Here is a 22,932-nt window from a genome sequence, read left to right as displayed (position 1 = left end):
ATCGCTGGTTCCCGAGCCTTGCTAAGATTATAGCCACAGTCACGGTTTATGAGGTCGTCATTGGTGCGAATTTCGATGGCCTCTCTAACAACGCTGTCCCAGTATCTCGACGTCTGTACCAGAATCATCGTGCGATCATACTCCATGGCGTGATTTTCCGACAAACAATGTTCAGCGACCGCCGACTTGCTCGGATACATCAGTCGAGTGTGCCTCTGGTGTTCACGACATCGATCCTCGACGGTACGCATCGTCTGACCAATATACGACTTGCCACATCGACACGGAATCTGGTACACGCCGGCCTTCCTCAAACCGAGGTCATCTTTGGCGCTCCCCACCAGTGCACGAGTTTTATTTGGAGGACAAAACACAGTTCCGACCTGGTGTTTCTTCAGAATGCGGGCGATTTTCCCCGAGAGTGCGCCCGTGTATGGAATAAATGCAGTGCCTAGCTCCTCCCTCGTGACTTCATCCATCTCAACAGGTTGTGCTGCAGTGGTTGGGCGGAGAGCACGTTGAATCTGCCACTCTGAGTACCCATTTTTTCGAAATACAGTTCTCAGGTGTTCCAATTCCTGGGGTAGACTCTCTGCGTCAGAGATAGTGCGCGCCCTATGTACTAGAGTTTTAAGTACTCCGTTCTTCTGTGAAGGGTGGTGGCAGCTGTCTGTGTGCAAATACAGATCAGTGTGCGTTGTCTTCCGATACACCCCAAGACCTAGGGTGCCGACAGCCCTTCTCTTGACCAAGACGTCAAGGAAAGGTAATTTACCCTCCGTTTCAGTCTCCATATTGAATTTGATGTTGTGGTGTATGGAGTTCAGATGTGTAAGGAAGTCAAGGAGTTTATCCATACCATGTGGCCAGATGACGAACGTGTCGTCCACGTAACGGAAAAAGCAAGTAGGTTTCCATACGGATGACGACAGGGCTTCCTCCTCGAAGTTCTCCATGTATAAATTTGCTACCACTGGTGAGAGTGGGCTACCCATGGCGACTCCCTCCGTTTGTTCGTAGTATTCTCCATTAAAAAGAAAATACGTGGGAGTCAAGACATGCCTAAAAAGTTCAGTGGTCTTCTCGTCAAACTTCTGACTAATCAATTCTAGTGACTCTCGAAGGGGTACCCTCGTAAACAAGGAAACGACGTCAAAACTCACCATGATATCTGACTCATCCAACAGTACTAACAATTTCTGCGACCGGAGTGAACTTGGCGGTGGGAGCGAAGTTGAGACCTTTCTGCAAAACCGAGACCGCATCATCACTCAACACCATGCCACTCAAATTGATGACAGTCTTCCACGGAACCTGCAGAGATGGTTTGTCAAGGAGACGTGAGAACTTAGCTGTTTGACGGCCCGTAGCCTTCTTATGGGCGGAATCAGCTGACACCCAGGTGACACCATCAATCCAATCCCAGGAAAAAGAAGTGAACTTACTAGCCAGTTGCAAATGTAGTTTGAGTAATTCCTGTGAGATAAACTCAAGGCTCCGGCGGGTGAATTGCACTCTCTCACGTACCAATGCGAGGCTGGCTCGTTTCTTGATTCTCTTAGCTGCTGCAGAATCGATGTGATGCATAACCTTAGCAAAATTTGGAACAACATTCTCGGAACGACATCTCTTTAGAAAGGCAAGAGTACTTAGCAAACGACATCTACGGTGGCGCAACTTTTCAAATTTCTTCATGCTGCGATACATCTCCTCCCTGTAAAGGTGTATGATGTGATTCTTGAGTTTCTCCCGGCGTATTTGATAATCAAAATATCCACGGGTGTGCTGCCGGTCTATAGTGTCCAACGGGCACAATATTTCGGCGATCGTACATGTCGCTATCATCAGGTGAACTGACGGACTGAGCTCCTGTGAACGCGCCGGCACGGAGATCCGTACGCTATGGCTGCTCAGAGGGAACTGGGTTCGGTCGCGGCGGGCGGAGGGTACTTAAATCGGCCGCCGCCGCGACCGAACCCAGTTCCCTCTGAGCAGCCATAGCGTACGGATCTCCGTGCCGGCACGTTCACAGGAGCTCAGTCCGTCAGTTCACCTGATGATGGCGACAAGTATGATCGCCGAAATATTGTGCCCGTTGGACACTATAGACCGGCAGCACACCCGTGGATATTTTGATTATTAATACGCCGGGAGAAACTCAAGAATCACATTACTTTTATTGTTAACGAACACTAATTTTCAGTCTTACTCATCCCCGTACTAAAAATCAGTGGGCATTTTATAGTCTGCCAGGTTTAAATATTCGTCTATAGAATTGAGAGAGTTGACCATAAATAATTTTAGGCTTATTTTCCTACCTGTTATTGGACATCTGATCAAATATTTTTGTTGTTGCACACTGAACTCCTTTCTGAGTCACAGACAGATTTAATAACTGCCAATAAAGGTTATTTTTATCCCAATGTTGCAGGTACGGACATCACTTTTCTTCTCAGGTTGTGATGGATTATTTGGGAAGCATTTCATTAACGAGTATATACACTGTGAAAGTGCAGTTAAAAATGCCTAACTCATTGAATAGCTACCTATAAGACGACTGCAAATGAACACAACATTTTACTCTTAAAGCTTGCTTTATCGTAACCATTCCTTTTTTAAAGTCATGAGTTACACCAAAAAATAATTCCGCAAGACTATTGGATCCATATATGCAATGTATGATACGAGGTTGATCGTTATTTCCAAGACTAGCACTTATACGAAAAGCGAAAGTAGCTGAACTTAATTGTTTGTGCAGCTCACAAGAAACCCCTAGATTGTGAGGTCGCAAAACGCCAATGATGCTTACTGCATTCGACATCCCACACGTTGTCTACCACGCGACCGCAATATTGGCTGCTAATGGCAATAGGAGACGTGACTGGAGGTATCCAATGGTGAGCATAGTGCTGTTGACACGTACCTGAGCAATGTCAACGATAAATAAAGCAAAATCTTCATTACGTCTACAGCAACAGTTGCCGAAGTTGACATTTCGTCGGAAAGAAACACAAGGAATTTAGATGACTGAGAAAGAAGTGGCAGATGAAATATTAGTATTTCTGCAAGGTGAGTCAGTGGAATATGTGGTGTCATCTGCGATCGACTGTGTGGATTATGTACATGAGGAATCGAATGATAACTATACAAAACATAAATATATTTATTAACTGCTTAGCTAAAGAGGCGTGAGAGCAAGTGTACAGCTGAGGGAACACAAATGAAAAATTTGATAAATTCCTAAGCACCTTCCAACAATGTTTTGAACTGTGCTTCCCGCTCATAAATAATAAAACCAGCAAAATAGTGCAAAAAGTAGCTGGATAACTTCAGGCATAAAAGTTTCACTGAAAGAAAAAAGATTCCTCTATACCATAGCCAAACAAAGTAAAACAACTCAAGAATTTGATGATTATTTTAAAAGATACAAACAGATCCTAAATAAAGTTATCAGAAGGCCAAAAAAGCTAACAAATGACAACGACATTGAAAAAGCAACAAATAAAATTGAATCAATGTGGGCTATTGTTAGGAGAGAAACTGGCAAAACACAAGAAGAGCACAGTAACATTAATCTTCTTGAAAATATATACAGAATTTTTCACCCACACAGAGTAATTGATGCATTTAATGTATATTTCACAGAAATAGGAAACAAATTGATGGATAAACAAAAAAAAACAGCTTCTGGAAACAGAGATGAGCAAAAAGTTAACTGAAATAAAAAAAACAAGCTTTTTGTATCCAACAGATGAAAAGGAAATACTGAATATTATAAAGGAATTAATATCAAAATTTTCTTCAGGTATGCACAGTGTCCCTAATTACATATTTAAAAAAATGTGCAACAGAATTGACTAAATCCCTAACTTATCTTTGCAGTTCTTCATTGTGTAGTAGCGTTTTCCCAGAAAAACTAAAAATGGCCAAGGCAAGACCTCTTTTTCAAGAAGGGAGACAAGACAAATGAAAAGAACTATAGACTAATATCTTTGATGTCTGTTTTTTCTAAAATAATGGAAAAAGTTTTTCACCAGAGACTGATTTAATTCAGAGAAAAAAATAATTTTGTATCAAATACCCAACATACGTTCAGAAAACTCAAATCATTGGATACTGTAATTTTTGAGTTTATAAACGATGCCTTGGCTGCAATAGACCAGAAAGAGCATATATCAGCAAATTTATGGACCTCAGAAAAGCTTTTGATGTGATAGACCACAACTTACTACATCAAAAATTGGAGTATGGTGTGCTGCAAAGTTCTACACTCCTGGAAATGGAAATAAGAACACATTGACACCGGTGTGTCAGACCCACCATACTTGCTCCGGACACTGCGAGAGGGCTGTACAAGCAATGATCACACGCACGGCACAGCGGACACACCAGGAACCGCGGTGTTGGCCGTCGAATGGCGCTAGCTGCGCAGCATTTGTGCACCGCCGCCGTCGGTGTCAGCCGGTTTGCCGTGGCATACGGAGCTCCATCGCAGTCTTTAACACTGGTAGCATGCCGCGACAGCGTGGACGTGAACCGTATATGCAGTTGACGGACTTTGAGCGAGGGCGTATAGTGGGCATGCGGGAGGCCGGGTGGACGTACCGCCGAATTGCTCAACACGTGGGGCGTGAGGTCTCCACAGTACATCGATGTTGTCGCCAGTGGTCGGCGGAAGGTGCACGTGCCCGTCGACCTGGGACCGGACCGCAGCGACGCACGGATGCACGCCAAGACCGTAGGATCCTACGCAGTGCCGTAGGGGACCGCACCGCCACTTCCCAGCAAATTAGGGACACTGTTGCTCCTGGGGTATCGGCGAGGACCATTCGCAACCGTCTCCATGAAGCTGGGCTACGGTCCCGCACACCGTTAGGCCGTCTTCCGCTCACGCCCCAACATCGTGCAGCCCGCCTCCAGTGGTGTCGCGACAGGCGTGAATGGAGGGACGAATGGAGACGTGTCGTCTTCAGCGATGATAGTCGCTTCTGCCTTGGTGCCAATGATGGTCGTATGCGTGTTTGGCGCCGTGCAGGTGAGCGCCACAATCAGGACTGCATATGACCGAGGCACACAGGGCCAACACCCGGCATCATGGTGTGGGGAGCGATCTCCTACACTGGCCGTACACCACTGGTGATCGTCGAGGGGACACTGAATAGTGCACGGTACATCCAAACCGCCATCGAACCCATCGTTCTACTATTCCTAGACCGGCAAGGGAACTTGCTGTTCCAACAGGACAATGCACGTCCGCATGTATCCCGTGCCACCCAACGTGCTCTAGAAGGTGTAAGTCAACTACCCTGGCCAGCAAGATCTCCGGATCTGTCCCCCATTGAGCATGTTTGGGACTGGATGAAGCGTCGTCTCACGCGGTCTGCACGTCCAGCACGAACGCTGGTCCAACTGAGGCGCCAGGTGGAAATGGCATGGCAAGCCGTTCCACAGGACTACATCCAGTATCTCTACGATCGTCTCCATGGGAGAATAGCAGCCTGCATTGCTGCGAAAGGTGGATATACACTGTACTAGTGCCGACATTGTGCATGCTCTGTTGCCTGTGCCTATGTGCCTGTGGTTCTGTCAGTGTGATCATGTGATGTATCTGACCCCAGGAATGTGTCAATAAAGTTTCCCCTTCCTGGGACAATGAATTCACGGTGTTCTTATTTCAATTTCCAGGAGTGTATCTCTGGCCCAGGGTTGTTCTTCATATTTATCGATGACCTAGAATCATTTAGTGGTTCTCAAAAATATGTAAAATTTTGTAGATGATGTAAATGTATTGATAAACGTCAAAACAGCTGCAGAACTACGAATTGCACCACACACGTTATAAAATGGTTCACCACAAACAATCTTATTATTAACACAGAGAAAACTGTTCTAATGCACCTTTATATCATACACAATAAACATCCATTAACCCCCACCACAAACCTATTTAATAAATCTTTAATAACTGTAAATTTAACAAAATTTCTGAAAGTCTGTTTTCCACAAAGTAAGCTATTTTCCATATCAAATACTTTATGAATGGATGCTTAACAAATAAAAAAATAAAATAAAAGGACAGACGTTGTCCAGGGAGTGGATACTAAACATAATTGCTACATGGGAGATCATCCGCAGCATAGTAACAAAACAATTATGAACAGATTATGAATAAGTCCGCACCAGAATGACCGTATAGTGCTGAAGAAAAACTACGGATATTCAAGGGAGAACAAGGCGCATTTGTTACAAAAACTGGTGTTGACGCGTTTCAAGGATGCTCGATACAATTTACTGATGTGCATGCTAGTGACCTACTACGTTATGCAGATAAAACTGCGCGCGATATAAATAACAGTGATTTCAAGGGACTTAGTGTATGGCTGCATAGCTTCAAACTGTGCTACAGTATTGGAAGACGTAAGGTAACGAAATTTCAAACAAAGAGTCACCTTGACAACGCGCAGCAGACTGTGGAATCGGTCTGAAAATTTGTAAATGAGATAAACAAACTTATCTCATCTTTCAATAAGAAATTTGTTTTCACCTCCGACCAACCGAGATTTGAAGAGAAAATGCATATCAAAGGAATCCGGGAAAGTATGTGTTTCAGGAGAGATGATCAAGATCAAGTAATATCAATGCCCTAACGCATTCGCATACAATTATGTCAACTGTTAATCTGGATGGTAAATGGGCAGGAAAGTGATTTTTTGCGCTGATCTTGCGTGATCTTGCAAGGTTAGTAGGGAATATTTACGTCACAGCAAGCAAGAGTGGGAAAATGGGTGTTTGTTTTTCATTGCCCATAAAATATATTATTCCACTATCTGCAGTTACGCCTCAAACGATAGCCAATTTCACGATAAGCTCCACGACAGGCTGTTTCGCCTTCGGCTGAATGCCATCACATTCCATCAGCTTCCATCACTCCGTTGCACCAACCAATATGATTGTATATGCATTCCATAAGAGTGGATTCCTTATTGAACATCCTGCACGGTTTGTAACTCCCAAGGAGTTCGCCTTCGATCTTGACGGTGCGAACCTCTGTAATCACTGTGACGCGCCATTTTTCGTTTGGTGTTCATGGTGTAGGTTAAAGGTTTGTTTTGAACATTTCTTGAATGTCAATTGTGTCCATTTTGTGAAGTGCAATACATGCATCCCATAGAAGGGTTGATTCTGCACCTTTAGGACACTCATTTTCTGTCGCTCTTCTGATGCACATGACGAGTGATTAGCAGCTAATACTTTTCCTGCCATAATTGCTAACACAAAACTTTTAAATCAGCAGTCCTAAAGATTGAAACTGTGACCTCGCACTCAACGGGCTCCTTATCAGTAATATTGTTCTTCCAGCTCAAGCTGTCATCAATATGAACACGCAAATTTTGGTGCATTCTTCAGCGTTTACTGACTCCTAAACATGTGCAACATTAGTTGATGGTGTGACTGTTGTGCAGAACTGAACATAGCGTATTTTCTCAAAATTAAGGAATGCCTTTCAGAGAACCACCTAATTATTATTTGAAAAACATCATTAACAATTTTTCCAGTTGCCATCTCTTTAATGGGATCTATAATATCACTATTGTCGTCTGAAAAAGTTCCAACTTCGCTTGTAGAGTTTTTACAGGGTCATTCGCTTTTATAAAGCATAAGAACGGCCCAAAAATTGATCCTTGTGGGATTTCCTTCGTGATTTGTACCCAGTGACTATAATTTTCTCTTCTTACACTATTGTTTGAATCATTCAGTACCACTTTCTGCATTCTGTTTGTTATGTGTGGTTGAAACAAGTTGTTTGTAAAGCTATCAGTTCCACAAAACGTAACTTTTCTGAAAGAGTAATCTGATGCGCAGAATCAAACGCTCTAATTCAAAATACGTCATTCCTTAATCATCGTGAAGGGCACAAATCTTTGTTTCCTGATTAATGGTTCGCTTGTCTGGACAGCATAATCAACAACTCCAAAGGCGGGCCTCATATGGTATTTTACTAACCTCCCGCCTACAGTTGCCCCAATTAAACAGCAGTCCACACTCCTCACGCGTTTTTCCCAGACTGACTGACCTACAGAAAAATCCACATTCCTCTCACATGATGCCATTTCTACAGTGAACGGAAAACCAGTAACTCAAACTGCAACAAAATAAGAACTAGTGAATGGTTATCTTCTAATGAGTTTCTCAGCTAACTTCTGAACAGCAGACGCGAGAATGGAAACTCTATACAGATGTTCACTGAATGCTGAGTTTTATATCGCAGAAAACACGATGAATGGAAACTAAAAATCACCTTGTTTTTAGGGTTCCGTACCTCAGTCCGCAAAAATGGAGTCATTATGGTACCATTTTGTGGTCCGCCTGTTGTATTTGCATCAGGAACGAGCATATGTACCAAGATCTATGGTCTAAGGTCTAAGCTAATAATTCAATACAGTTGAAAGATACGAACATTTATGTCACATATGTTGATACTCTTCATCTCAGCCGGCCAATGTGGCCGAGCGGTTCTCGGCGCTTCAGTCTGGAACCGCGCGACCGCTACGGTCGCAGGTTCGAATCCTGCGTCGGGCATGGATGTGTGTGAAGTCATTAGGTTAGTTAGGTTTAAGTAGTTCTAAGTTCTAGGGGACTGATGAGCTCAGAGGTTAAGTTCCATAGTGCTCAGAGCCATTTGAACCATTTTTGGGACAACTCATCAGAACTAGAGGTGAATTCTCTGTATACAAAATTAAGTTTGCAGGGAGCCCTCAGAGCGCGAATCCTACATGCACTTATCCAGTATTTTGTCAGCAATCTTATACAGACACTACCATAAAAGTATAAGAAAAAACGGTAGCATCCCGCACAGCTGGTGCAGATGTCAGAGAGCTTGGGGAGTACGACCGACGGCCACAACTGCAAACTCTCAGTAAGACCCGCCACAAAACTAAGACCACCACCGAACCCCACCCTCCCCACAAAAAAGTCGCTGTTTCAAAATATGAGAGAAATTTGAAGGAAACTGATCAAAACGCTTGTAAAATCGATCTGCAATAGGGTTACTTTCAGTCAAATGAGACACGAAGGTAATGTATACAGTAGACCTTCTGGTTAAAGATTTGCGGTAGGGGGAAGCAGGGGGGGGGGGGGGGGGGGTATTCTCCCTAGAAACATGGCGAGCAGAACTAGAAGCTAGTACACCCGTGTCCAGAACAATATTTGATATAATTATATTTACTTAAATGTCCAGGGCACTTTTGGAAGGGACTGATTGAGATCCCACGAAACGACGTGCGTTACATACTATACACCTTTGAAATACACTGAAGGGCCAATGAAACTGGTAAACGTGCCTAATATCGTGTAGGGCCCGCCACGAGCACGCAGAAATGCCATGACACGACATGGTTTGCACCTGACTTATGTCTGAAGTAGTGGTGGAAGGGACTGACACCATGAAACTTGCAGTGATAACCATAAATCCGTAACAGTACGAGGTGGTGTGGATCTCTTCTGAATAGCACATTGCAAGGCCTCCCAGATTGAGCATATGATACACGTATTTTCCGTTTGTATTTTAAATGAGTATCGTAGGATCGCTCCCCGTTTATTTCTTGAATAAACATTATTCAACAAAATTGTCTGAGCTATTCTTTTTAAACAGAGTCGTGCATAGCCCAAGTACCTAAGGTTCGACCAATTCAATGTAAAGATGCATCTTGTTTGCTCGAATGGACTGCTGTACAGAAGTACAACAACACAGCGGTATTTGTTAGGTACTGTCGCAGCGCAGAGCCTACTTATCTCGAACAGCACCAAGGGTGCCGCCTAGCCTAACATCCCCCTGCTATGGACGGATCACCATCAACAGTGCCACATGCCCTCACTTCATGAGACACTGCGGAGAGATTTGGAATTTAACCCAGGAACTAGTGACTAGGGTCTTCATGCCATCACGTCGCCTCCCCTGGCCGGTCAAATACCGACAGTGAAAAGTCCATCCACCACCAGTATTCGAATTGGCTAACCTCAAATTTGCGCGCCACCGAACATGCTTTCGTTAGTTACCTCGGCTATGGAAGCAGGTCTCTCAGTGGTGCTGTTTTCACCTAACCCGTAAAAGAATCTCTGGTTCTGTGCTTTCTGATCAGGGGTGGAAACATAAGTGACGCTGAAAGCCTGCACCAGACCCTGAAATGCACTCAGGTAGCCTAAGGATTAAGACGACTATGCGTGAGAGAAAAAGGAAGTCTGGGTTCTAGTCCATGTCTACTAGGGCTTTCATATCCACCCCCGGTAGCTAAATAGTCAGCGTGACGGATTGTCAATCCTCTGGGCACGGGTTCGATTCATGCTGGGTCGGGATATTTTCTCCGCCCAGGGCCTGGGTGTTGTGCTGTCCTCATCATCATCCTATCATCCTCATAGACTGCAGGTCTCCGAAGTGGCGTCAAATTGAAAGACCGGCAACCAGCAAACGGGGGGGGTCCAAGCCATACCATTAAATGAATAAATAAATGGCTTTCATTATCTCCCGTCCACTTTCTTTTGCGAATCTGTATCGCACGGATTCGACCAGTCCACGGTGGGGTACCTGACCTATATCGAACCAGATATCGACGCACAAGTCAGGCAATACTCGTAAATTACGGGCCAGTGGTTTGTTGGTGCGGTGCTGATGTCCGATATAGTCCCAAATGGCTTCCATCGGGTTGAGATCAGACAAATTTGGTGGCCAAGACAGATATTTAAGATCACCGTCGGGGTACTCAGACCACTTCAGGACGATTCCGGCCATGTGACGAGGACAGTTATCCTGCTAGGATTCCATGGATGTCAAGCATGAAAAGATATTAGTGGTCTATGCTAATGTTCACGTAGTTCACAACTGCCATGCAGCCTTAGTTCACTACCACAGGTACCACGGATGCCCAGGTGAACGACTCTATAGCACCCATTGGACTGCATCTATACCGTGGTGCATATTTTGAGCAGCTTTCGCTTGGATGATGGCGTAGCCGGACACAACCACCGACCTTAGAATTGTAAAACTACTGTAAGCTACCGTAGCCTATCATAAATACGCGAAGACTACGTTAGTTTTCCTAGTAGGATTGGTCAGTTAAGATGCGTGCGTTCCATGCACGTTAGGTGTGTTGCGTACCTATCGGGCGTTACCTCATTTCAAACGTTTTCTCTGCATATGCGATCAGAGTCTTACTACATTCCCCTAGAAACCGGAAGCGATGAACTGTCTAGAAACTGATTGAGGATATATAAAGGACCTCATAACCTAAAGAACTTTTTTGTTCTAAATATTTACCCAAATATCTGTTACTTAAAAGTTGTTGTTGTTGTTGTTGTTGTGGTCTTCAGTCCTGAGACTGGTTTGATGCAGCTCTCCATGCTTAAAAGTAAACTTAAAAGTAAATAAGTATACTTAAAAGTAAACGGTGTTTATAGCAAAATTGAATTTGTGAATGTTTACTTCAGGCTTTATTCGTAAATTGTGGAGTTTTAACGTGAAACCGAGCAGTGTTGTAGTAAAAATGAAGAAAAGAAAATACAAATCTATCATACAGCGCTAGAAAACGCAATTTCCTCAAAAGAAGATAAAATTAAAAAAAAACGCGAGACAAAAACTTATTTACAATCGTTTCTATACGTTGTCGAGTTTACGTAAAACATGTTTCTGTTTCTCATAATCAACTTTGTCTCATATCAAAAATAACAGGCGAATCTTGCCTTTGATCACGACGAAGAACGTTCCATTGAGTACAAAATAATAACTATACAGATTTTTGTATGTGTTTGCATGCAAACTGTGCTTGCTCAGAGGTAGTCGCTTTTGTTACATAAAAGTGCAGAGGGTCCCCGATCAACTAATTTGTTTTACTTATAAAACCAATTTATATTTTGTAAGGATATAAAATACACATTGGACTAACACGGAATGATGTGCGATTCTAAGTATGTACAAAACAAGCAAACAGACAAGCCAAAAGACAAAGGGAAGTCTTCCACTCACAGTTTCTCTCTCACACCCTCATTGATGTTTCTTTTCCTACCAATGCTACCAATTATTACTGTTGTGGATTGGCAGGAGAGCCAACCCCGTGTTATTAGAGGAAGCCGAAAGGCACGTGTTTTAGCTCACGCAGGCTGGCGTAAGGTCTGGAACAGGACAAGGAATTTAGACTTTAGAAAAACGGACGTAGCTGGTGGTATACTTAACTTTAATCCATAAATGATGAGCGTCGCTCTTGACGGTACATGATTACAGTATCAATAGTAACTGGTACTGGCGCCTTGCTAGGTCGTAGCAAATGACGTAGCTGAAGGCCATGCTAACTATCGTCTCGGAAAATGACAGCGTATTTTGTCAGTGAACCATCGCTAGCAAAGTCGATTGTACAACTGGGCGAGTGCTGGGAAGTCTCTCTAGACCTGCCGTGTGGCGGCGCTCGATCTGCAATCACTGGTAGTGATACTACTATACTAACGGACCGCGGCCGATTTAAAGGCTACCACCTAGCAAGTGTGGTGTCTGGCGGTGACACCACAATTACCAGTAATCCTACCATTTACTACGTCACTTATGTGGTGTACCGAAACTACCGAACCGTGTGTTTGGTAGAGCGCTACTCTAATCCAGCTTCTTTAACAAGAAACACAATTCACATGACCATGCGAGACGTTTCCATTGATTGAATGTCCAATCTCAGTGTTCTGTCCACATTGTGATCTAAATTGACGATACTGTTGGGTAAATAGGGGAACAGGTTTGGAACGTCTGCTATTTCGTTATTTTCTTTTCTCTTTTTACGTCAGCGAAATACGTGACCATTATACATATATTTACCAGATTACCTGTTAATTCTGTAGAATTAAGTTTAACTAAAGATCACTTTTATTATGTTACAGGTAGCCTACATATTTAATACGAACTTTCTCGGTATTTTATGTAGATCTTTGTGATAACTTTACTAAACTTAATGCGTGAAATGGAAGTGCTATATAAGAGGGCCAGAGTGAGAGATTTATCCGTAGTTGGAGAGCTAAAATATGAGTGTGCGCGTCAGAATTCGTGGATAATCAGAGTGAGTACTGGTTCGCAGTCGTGTTCAAATGAAACGAAATGTGTACCAAGAACTGCCGAAAATTTACATTGCAAATACTGTATGGACTTAACATTTCCTTAACACTGAATGAAGAAAATACCAAACTGATTCAAACAGTATGAGCCTCGTGAAATACCACATTCCCCATTTATACGTGGGTAAGCCGTGATTATTGCTTGACTGGACAGATTTCGCTAGTATGACGTGAGCTGCAAAAAGTGATGTGTTTCATCTCTTTCCATGTACTATGTAATACGGCTTCTCGCACCTTAAGACAGCAACAGTAGCTGTAAAACAGTTAAAGAGATTTCTGAATGTGAATATGATCTCCCAGACTGTGAAGTCGCGGGTGTGACCAAAGCGTATGAGCTGTATTTTCAGATGCCGCGAGGTGATGTGCTTGTGTTTACTTTAAAAACTGTGTACTCAGTAATATAAGGGGCGAACAAAAAGTTTCGTTTCGAACGCCACACGGTCCAGAATCGGTATCCCAGTCAGACAAGATCGCCGTGAACATTGAGGCAATCATCCCACCGTTGCACCATGTTGGAGATACTAATTTGCTAAAGCACCGTGGCCTGCTTGATGAAGAAGTCTGTAACTGCCTGTTGCACATCTTCCTGAGACAGGAGTCGACGACCTTTTAAGGCCTTTTTTAAGGGACCGAAGGCGTGATAATCGCATGGGGAAGGTCAGGACTATAGGGCGGCTACCCTTGTGTCCCCCACTTGAGTTGGCGTAACTTCTGCTTTCTGGCGTTTGCGATATGAGGACGTGCGTTACCATGACATAACAGCATCTCTTGTTGCAGTTTTCCCGGATGTTTAGCCTTAACTGCACGCCCTAATTTCTCCAGCATTGCCTAGTATCGTTCCCAGTGATGGTCCCACTAAGTTGTCCGAAATGAATGAGGCTGGCCTCCCAGATCGACCGGTATCTTGCGTCGAATCGCTACCAGGACGGAACACGTCGCACCATTCTACAATGATAGTTTTCGGCAGACGTGTTGCCCCAACGCATTTTTCATTCTCCGATGCATGCATCTCGTATTTGTCAATAATAACAACACGTTGGTCCTGTTTGTATGCATTTGGTACTAACGTCGCCATAATTCACGTTTCCGCACTTAGCGCATGTCGGGAAGACATGAAAGCCACATTAATCCCTCACCAACATGTCTGTGCTCATATACTCGCATCGAAGTCACGCTACGGCAACGCGCTCAAAACGGAAACTTTTTGATCGCCCCTTATAATAACTGTAACGTTGTAGAAATGTTATCGTCGTGTATATACAAACGTCAGTGGATTACAACACAAATTGCTTCCGACCAGACATTATCTAGATGAAGTCTACCAGGGAATATTATCGTCGCTAAATGGATGAAGCAGACGTGAAGAGCGTCAGCTGAAATTTCACCTCCATCACCTACAAGCTGACGACCTCGTCCGTGATGCACAAACAATTTTGAAACTTTGCATCGCCATAAAGCTCTGCCACCGTAATTTCTGATGTAATTTTAATTGACTTAATTAAATACCTGTTTCTTCCAAAAATTTATTTCTACGGTAACTAGCTTCAATTAAGAGTGTGCTTAGGGTAGCAGTATCATTTTCCTATTGCTAATGTTTGCGGAATTTACCTCGGTTTGTTTTTCTTTGCCATTACATATATTCTTAAGTTTCTTTTGGGGTATGTGCTCCGTGTTTAGTAATTGTTAGGTAACTCCAATACTTAAATGTTTTACTGGAAAAATGTGCGCGAGCTGTGGCGTCCGCCATTAGGTTTCTGTACCAGATCAGTCAGAATAAAGAATCTTTTTTCTCGTCGATGCAAGGTCTGAATAAAATGGGAATTTTACTTGTTACAGGCGTACGGTGACAGGAACTGATTTTTACGTTGTGGGACTCATACTGTTGTTATACTCCCCTAGTCATGGGTGAGCTCGATTGCTTGTACAATTATTTTTGGACAAAGTTACGCAGTGTCTGGCAATTTTACTAAGATATATCTCAGACTTTAGTAATTTATACTTCTTATTTTGGTTTCGTTCACCAGTTGTGAATGTGACTTTTTCAGTAGCTCTTTTATCGAAACTGGTTCTTTCAACTCTCAGGTCATCATGTGTTACTTCAGCGCGGTTCTGGGTGAAATATTCAGGAACATTCACCATAAAAACTCGATAGTTAAATTACGTCAGAGCAATTTTCGATACAAGCACCATTTTCAATAATGTGTGCTGAACAGTGTGCCCCGACACACATGTGTCTGCCCGAGCACCGTACTCTGTCGTAATATCTCCCACCGATCGCCGCCCAGCCCGCTTTACAGAGCGGGCATCTGTCCGATCTCCATGTTCTGTGATCACCCGTGGACGGCCACCCGAGCAGACGACCAGCTTCGCCGTATCCGAGATGCTTGTTCTCTGGCGTCGGTCAATAACAATTTCCTCTTTGACAATGTCGCCACTGTAAGTGGATTTCCTCATTTGCGGCCCGTACCGTCGCTAAACTAGTTCCCCATTCGCCTCGTTTCCGTTTATACAGTTTTCTTTACAGTCCACGTGCGCTGCAACGCCAGCGGGATACATTGCATCTTGCGGTGGAAAATGGTCGTTATGGGTCATCAGTTTAATTAAGCTCAAGAACACAAAAAGTACATGAACACATCAGTAAGCTTCCGAAGCTTAGTTAACCTCCTGTCATACGACGTCGCCTCATATCTCTTAGACGATCTTTTAACGAAATCCACTAAGTGGTCTCAACGGGTCTCTGATGCGCGAGCAAGTACGTCAGTTTTAAGGAAAATCTTATTTCCCTAGCACTAAAATGACTTGCACTTAGTCTGTTTATAGACATAATGTCTCTTCTCTTGAGGTCAGAGTTAAGAAACCAAGGGTGATGTCAAATGGTAGACGTCCTCTAACGCTGATTATTTTGTCTTTGTTTTGATAGTGTGTATTTTCTGAAAATTACTTTGTTGTAGGGATGTTTTAGTAGGAATTAAGTAACGTTCCTTTTTGCCAGTTGATCAATGCCTTCATTGCCTCTTATACTAATACGCCTCTGTATCAACTTCAGATTTATCGGTTTATATTCCTAATTTGAAGTGTTAATACATCTCAGTGTATTATGTATCAGGGATTACAGATTAATCTTTTTCCTGCCGTCATGATAGACTAATGGTAACTCATCTAGTTACAAATTAGGTATGTGCCAACTTTTTAATCTATTGTGTAATAATTGTGGATAATTGTAAACAACTTTGTTGTTGATACTGACGCTTACGTAGGTAACAAGAAGGATTGTACCACACCCACTTTTCATTAAAACAATGGCTACTTCAGAGACATACAGCATTATACATAGTACAAGACGTCACCTTCGAGCTCCGCGAACCTCCAAACAGCAAGTTGTCGACACATACGAAAATAGGCCAGAGCCCCGAGGTTCGTGATTGGTGTAGCGTACGCTGACGATGTCACATTGGCATCGAATCTTACTACAGTTCTGTCCAACGACTCTTCGGAAGAGTCACACAATGCGAAGATCTTCACACTCACTCTTTTCGACATTTTCACCCTTCATTTCACGCCTCTGCGATGGAGTTCAGAACTTCGTTAATTCCCACACATTTCACAATTGAAAACGACGGTTCGAAAAGTGATGAACAACAGGTAGACGATCTTGACAACCTTTGTCACTGCTGACACCCCTAGGACGATTCAGCTCTTCTCTAAGGACACTGTGAGCCGTTAATTACAATGAACGTGATAGCACCGTTTCGGATTGCAGTGCGACCGCAGTTTTTGCTCTGATGTACAGAGTGGGACCACTAGAGACTGTTCAAAAACATTCGATGAAATTTAAACGTGATCCATAGCAACAAAGGGTGCTTATGCTTTTACATACGACCTGCTCCGCGCCCTCCTGCGGCGTGATCGTGAAGGGGTGTCACAATGACATGTGCGTGAATAAAATGGCAAAAGGTCGTTCTAAGTCCCCCATTTCAGCAACACCTTCATTGCAACCACCTGCCTTTGGTGACCAGTTTAGAAATGTACCTGAACAGACACAACTTGCGACGAAGTGCTTGGCACTTGCAGACAGGTAATCTCTTAACACTGCGCCGATTCTTGATGGCCTACTGACTGGATCAACTGCAGCTGCGTAGCGTCCCTGCAGTTACCTAGGACTCTCGTCACAGGTTATGCCTGTACAGGTAAATTTTTAAGGTGCTCACTAGAGGTAGGCGAGTGGCACCGAGGGTGTTGTCGAACTGTTGAGGGGGAGGAGGAGGGAGGTCTTACTGATACCCTTTGCTGTTTTATTCATGCATGCGTCGATGTAGCACCCATCTATGATCACGCAACAGGAAGGTGCGAAACAGGAGGGCTGAAAAAGAACAAGCACGCTTTGCTACTTTGGATCATGTTAAAGTTTGGTCGAATGGTTTTGATTGGTCCCTCGTATTTCCACCATGTACATCAGTGCAAAAACTGCGATCGCACTGCACGCTTACGGGTTGCAATCACGTTCTGTGTTGTTGATTGTCAAGATCGTTATCTCGTTGCTCACCGCGGTGTGAATTGTCGCCTTCGACGGCGAAATACATGTAAATCTGTGCCTCGAGGGAATCGGTGGTTTCATTTTGCACCATTTATGCGACCTCCTTACGCCCTTTCGTGTCGACTCTAAGCGGAGGCGGGTTTGAAATGTTCTCGTAGGCCAAGTAAGAGACACCCGCGTGATTTCAACACTGGGCATCGAGGTTCTGACCTCAGTCGCAGAGGCGTCAAAAGAAGAGATGAAATGTGAGATAGAGGGGTTGTGACGACTTTCCCATAGTTTGACAAGTCCACCGTGGCACTGGGCAGAATTGAAATGAAATTTGGTTGCAACGTGACATCATCAACCCACCTTACACCACACATTGAGCTCTGGCTTTTTTTTCGCATGTGTCGACACCTTGATGTTTGAAAATTTGCCCAGCCCGAGGGTGACGTCGCAGGTCGCGGCGATTTTGCACCATTACACTGGTACGTTACAGGCACCTCCGAGCCAAAGTTTAAACTTATGTTTTGCAATGTAGGACAGTTACGGAATTCCGAAAAAGTGATCCTTTAATTCTGTAGCACAATGAAGATCCATTCGTGGACGGTTTCTACAAATCATATCACCAATTATATTGTTTGGCAGCGACTATATTTTTAATCTTGAGTTTCGGAAGAGATATCAGGCAGCAAATTCGAAATCCTCAGATATCAAAATACATAGTGAAAGTGTACATTATCAGCCACGACTTCTGTAATACAGGGCACAGGTCTGTGGCATGAGCCCATGCCCAGATGATCGGCCTCAGTGTCAGTAGAGAGTAACCTTTTTATCCGCAACGCAGCTGGGATAGCAGCAGAAAGGGTGGCGAGACACTCACCACAGCCGCCCTTTACTCTCAGAAAAGAGCTCTAATACTCATTTTGACAGCAGGACGAATGGACCTGTGTCCGCCCTAGATGGACTGGGTTTGAACTCGGGCACTCGAGGGAGAGGGATGGGTGAGGGGGGGGGGGGGGGGCGAGAGTCTGACACTCAACCCCATAGACCACGACGGATCAATCACATAATACAAGTCGTCAAAACAAAACTAGCCCATAAAATATTTACAATAAGAATGACTCGGGACTGACTCTTCTTAATGAATATCACTGATATGTAGGAAACAGTCAACAATGACATCGATGCTGTGCTGCCCTCAATTCATCAAACTGTGAGGCATGCATAGCAGCTCCGCCTGAGAAACGGCAGCATTACTGTTTTCAGTGTTATGCTGCAGCTGTTCCAGAACGTGAGAATTATTTGAGTATACCTGACCACTCAATCTGTTCCACAGTTAAAAATCAGGGAGGGACAGAGATCAGGCGATCGAGATGGCCAGGAGACTGCACTGCCTCAACTGATTGTCTTCTCAACTGATTGTCTTCTCCTCACCAAACCACTTATGTATGTACTTGTTACAAGCTTGTTAAGGTGGTGTGTGCTGTTGTTCGGTTATGCTGAAAATAACCATACAGTCATCCGTCGTGAGTTGATCTACATATGGATTACACATTCTCTGGGCATACCGGTTAGCATGAATTGTTTTGAGGGAAGATTCGTATTACAATGTGTACATAAGGCATTGAGCAACGAACATCAATCGCGAGATTACAACACAAACTCTTCACAGACATGAAGTGGATTTTCTTATGTATAATGTACCATATTATATGAGTTCACATACCCTCGCAGGCCGAACCAGGACTCATCTGTAGAAGTGAAAACTGAGAAACCAAAAGTCCTGATTTCCCATAACTCAGAAACCACTGACACAACCCAGCATGTGGAAGCCCGCTTGGCGCTTTACTATATGGACAACAGTAAATTTCTGTGCATAAATATGCATTTTTGATAATATGTCGAGAAGACGATCTCTTAATTTCCACCTGCACATATAAACGGCGTTTAGATGGCCTCCTATTTTGTCCCAGGCTTTCCTCCAGCCGAGCAGTGTTTTCTGATGTTCCAACTCTTTTCGGACAGTTACCATTTTTAGCCACTACAGATCGCGTATCCGGCCATTTTGTCACTAACTTTTGCGTTGCCGACTTTGTTGGAGGTTTTGCTAAAACACATCCTGTCTTAAACTCTTGTGCAAAAAGTTCTGCACACGTTTATCACGAGTTGTGCCTCGGATAGCAGTCAATAGTAAAAACCATTTAGTGTTGCATCTAGCTGGGCACTAAAAAAGTCTGCCCTCGCACTTACTCAAACGTAATGATAGAACGAAGTACTCGCGTTAGAGCAGGTTGACTTACATGTGTAGACATCTGACCTCAATTGATTGTTGCATCGAATTCACAGTTTCCAGAATTTTCTGCGACAAGCATATCTCCTGTTCAAAAATTCAAATGGCTCCAAGCACTATGGGACTTAACATCTGAGGTCATCAGTCCCCTAGACTTAGAACTACTTAAACCTAACTAACCTAAGGACATCACACACCTCCATGCCCGAGGCAGGATGCAAACCAGCGACCGTAGCAGCAGCGCAGTTCCGGACTAAAGCGCATAGAACCGCTCGGCCACAGCGGCCGGCTATCTCCTGTTCATTAGCAAGCTTAATTCCGTGTCACTCTAGTGAACATTTGTCCAGGCTAGTTTTATACTGCTCGCCCTATATATTGGAATATTTTGACGTGAGGGTGAAAATTCAAGTAAACACTAGAGTTCACATTAAACAGATTTTAATTATTCCAGTATATAACAGTTTGCAGCTTTCCACCAAAATCAGTAAAATGACATTAATGCTTAATATGGAGTTTTTGTTGTTGCAGTCTTCAGTCTGAAGACTGGTTTGATGCAGCTCTCCATGTTACTCTATTCCGTGCCAGCCTCTCTGAATAACTACTGCAGCCTACGTCCTTCTCTATCTTCTTACTCCATTCATCTCTTGGTCTCCGTCTACGATTTGTACCCCCACATTTCCCCCATGTACGAAAGTGGTCATCCCTTGACGACTCATAATGTGTCCTGTCATTCTGTCCCTTCTTCTAGTCAGGTGGTGCAAAAAATGTATTTTCTCCACAATTCTATTCAGTACCTCCTCATTAGTTACGTGATCCACCCATCTATTCCTCAGCATTCTTCTTTAGTACCATATTTCGAAAGCTTCTATTCTCTTCATATCTACGCTGTTTATCGTCCATGTTTCACTTCCATAAATGGCCACACTCCATACAAATACTTTCAGAAAAGATTTTCGGACACTCAAATCTGTACTCAATGTTAACGAATTTCTCTTCTTCAGAAACGCTTTTCTTGCCATTGCAGTTAACATTTTACGTCCTCGCTACTTCAACCATTATTAGGTATTTTGCTGCCCAAATAGCAAAACTCACGTTCTACTTTAAGTTTCTCATTTCCTAATCTGTTTCGCTCAGCATCACTTGATTTAATTCAACTACATTCCATTATCCTTGTTTTTCTTTTTTGATGCTCATCTCACATCCTCCTTTCAAGACCGTGCCCATTCTGTTCAACTGCTCTTCCATGTACTTTGTTGTCTCTAAGAGAATTACATTGTCATTGGCAAACCTCACAGTTTTTACTTCTTTCCTCTGGACTTCAATTCCTACCCTGTATTTTTCTTTTTTTTTTCATTTACTGCTTGCTTAGTCAACGATTAAATAACATAGGGGATAGGGTACAACCCAGTCTCACTCCCTTCTGAACCACTGCTTCCCTTTCATGCCACTCGACTTTTATAACTGCAGTCTGGTTGCTCTTCCCTGTGTTTTACCGCTGCCACCTTCATAATTATGGACATTGTCAAAAATCTTATCTAAGTCTACAAACGCTCTAAACGTACATTGCCTTTCTTTCAACTGTCTTCTAAGATAAGTCGCAGTGTAAGTCTACAAACGCTATAACCGTATGTTCACCTTTCTGTAACCTGAGTTCTAAGATAAGATAACTGACAGTTCGGTAATATTCACACCTTTCAGCACCTACTAACACTGAAATTGGAAGTATTATATTCTTCTTGAAGTCTGCGAGTATTTGACCTGTCTCGTAGATCTTGCACACCAGATAGAAGAATTTTGTCATTGTTGGTTCTCCCAAGGCTATCAGTAGTTCTGACGGAATGTCATCTACCCGTGGGGCCTAGTTTCGACTTAGGTGTCTCAGTGCTCTGCTTCTCACAGTATAATGTCTCCCATCTCATCTTCATCTACATACTCTTCTGTATCTATAATATTGCCTGCAAGTTCATGTTCCTTGTATAGGCCCTCTATACACTGCTTTCACCTATCTGCTTTCTCTTCTTTGCTAAGGACTAGTTTATCATCTGAGTTCATGATGTTTATGCTTCTATTTGCTCCAAACGCCTCTTTAATTTTTCAGCAAGCGGTATCTATCTTTTTCCTAGCGATATATGCTTGTAAATACTTACATTTCTTCTTAAACCATTCCTGCTTAACAATTTTTCTCTTCCTAGCAATCTCAGTTTTTAGACGTTTCAGTTCCCTTTCGCCTGCTTGGTTTACCGCATTTTTATATTTTTTCCGTTCATCAGTTAAATTCGATATCTCCTGTGCCATCCACGGATTTCTACTCGGCATTGTCTTTTTATCTATTTGCTCCTCTGCTGCCTTCACTATTTCATCTCTCGAGGCTATCCATTCGTCTTCTACTGTGTGCCTTTCCCCCGCTCTTCTAAACCGTGACCTCATGCTCACTCTGAAACAATTAACTCTGGTTCTTTCAACTTACCCAGGTCCCATCTTCTTAATTTCGTACCTCTTACTAATTTATTCGGTTTTAATCTACAGTTCATAAACAATAAATTGTGGACAGAGTAGTAGACAAAAATAGTAGATGAGTATGGCTTTCTTCAAGGTACGTGACACGCAAGTGGAGACGCACTAGTCGCCTTTATGTGCAGCGCACGTAAATAGAGAGTACAGATTTAATCAATTAATTTATAATTTAATCACTCATTCAGGTAGAAAGGATTATTAAAAGTTTAACCCTGCTGTTCTGTTCATTTTCATTATACAGATGTAACGTTTTGGGTCAATATGGCCTAGTATTAAAATACTGCAAAAAATTCTACTAATACACGATTTTCATATTGTTGTTGAGATTGTTATAAAACAGAATGTTGTTAAAAATAGTAATAATAATGTTCTAAAGTATAGTTTTCAAAAATATCCAAATTTAATACTTACATAGGTTAAATGTAAAACAAGTGGTTTTTCATCCTTCTTAGAAAGCATTACTTTA

The sequence above is a fragment of the Schistocerca cancellata genome, chromosome 4 (assembly GCF_023864275.1).
Source record: "Schistocerca cancellata isolate TAMUIC-IGC-003103 chromosome 4, iqSchCanc2.1, whole genome shotgun sequence".
In the NCBI taxonomy this organism is placed as follows: Eukaryota; Metazoa; Arthropoda; class Insecta; order Orthoptera; family Acrididae; genus Schistocerca; species Schistocerca cancellata.
Note: the sequence above shows the minus strand (reverse complement) of the source record.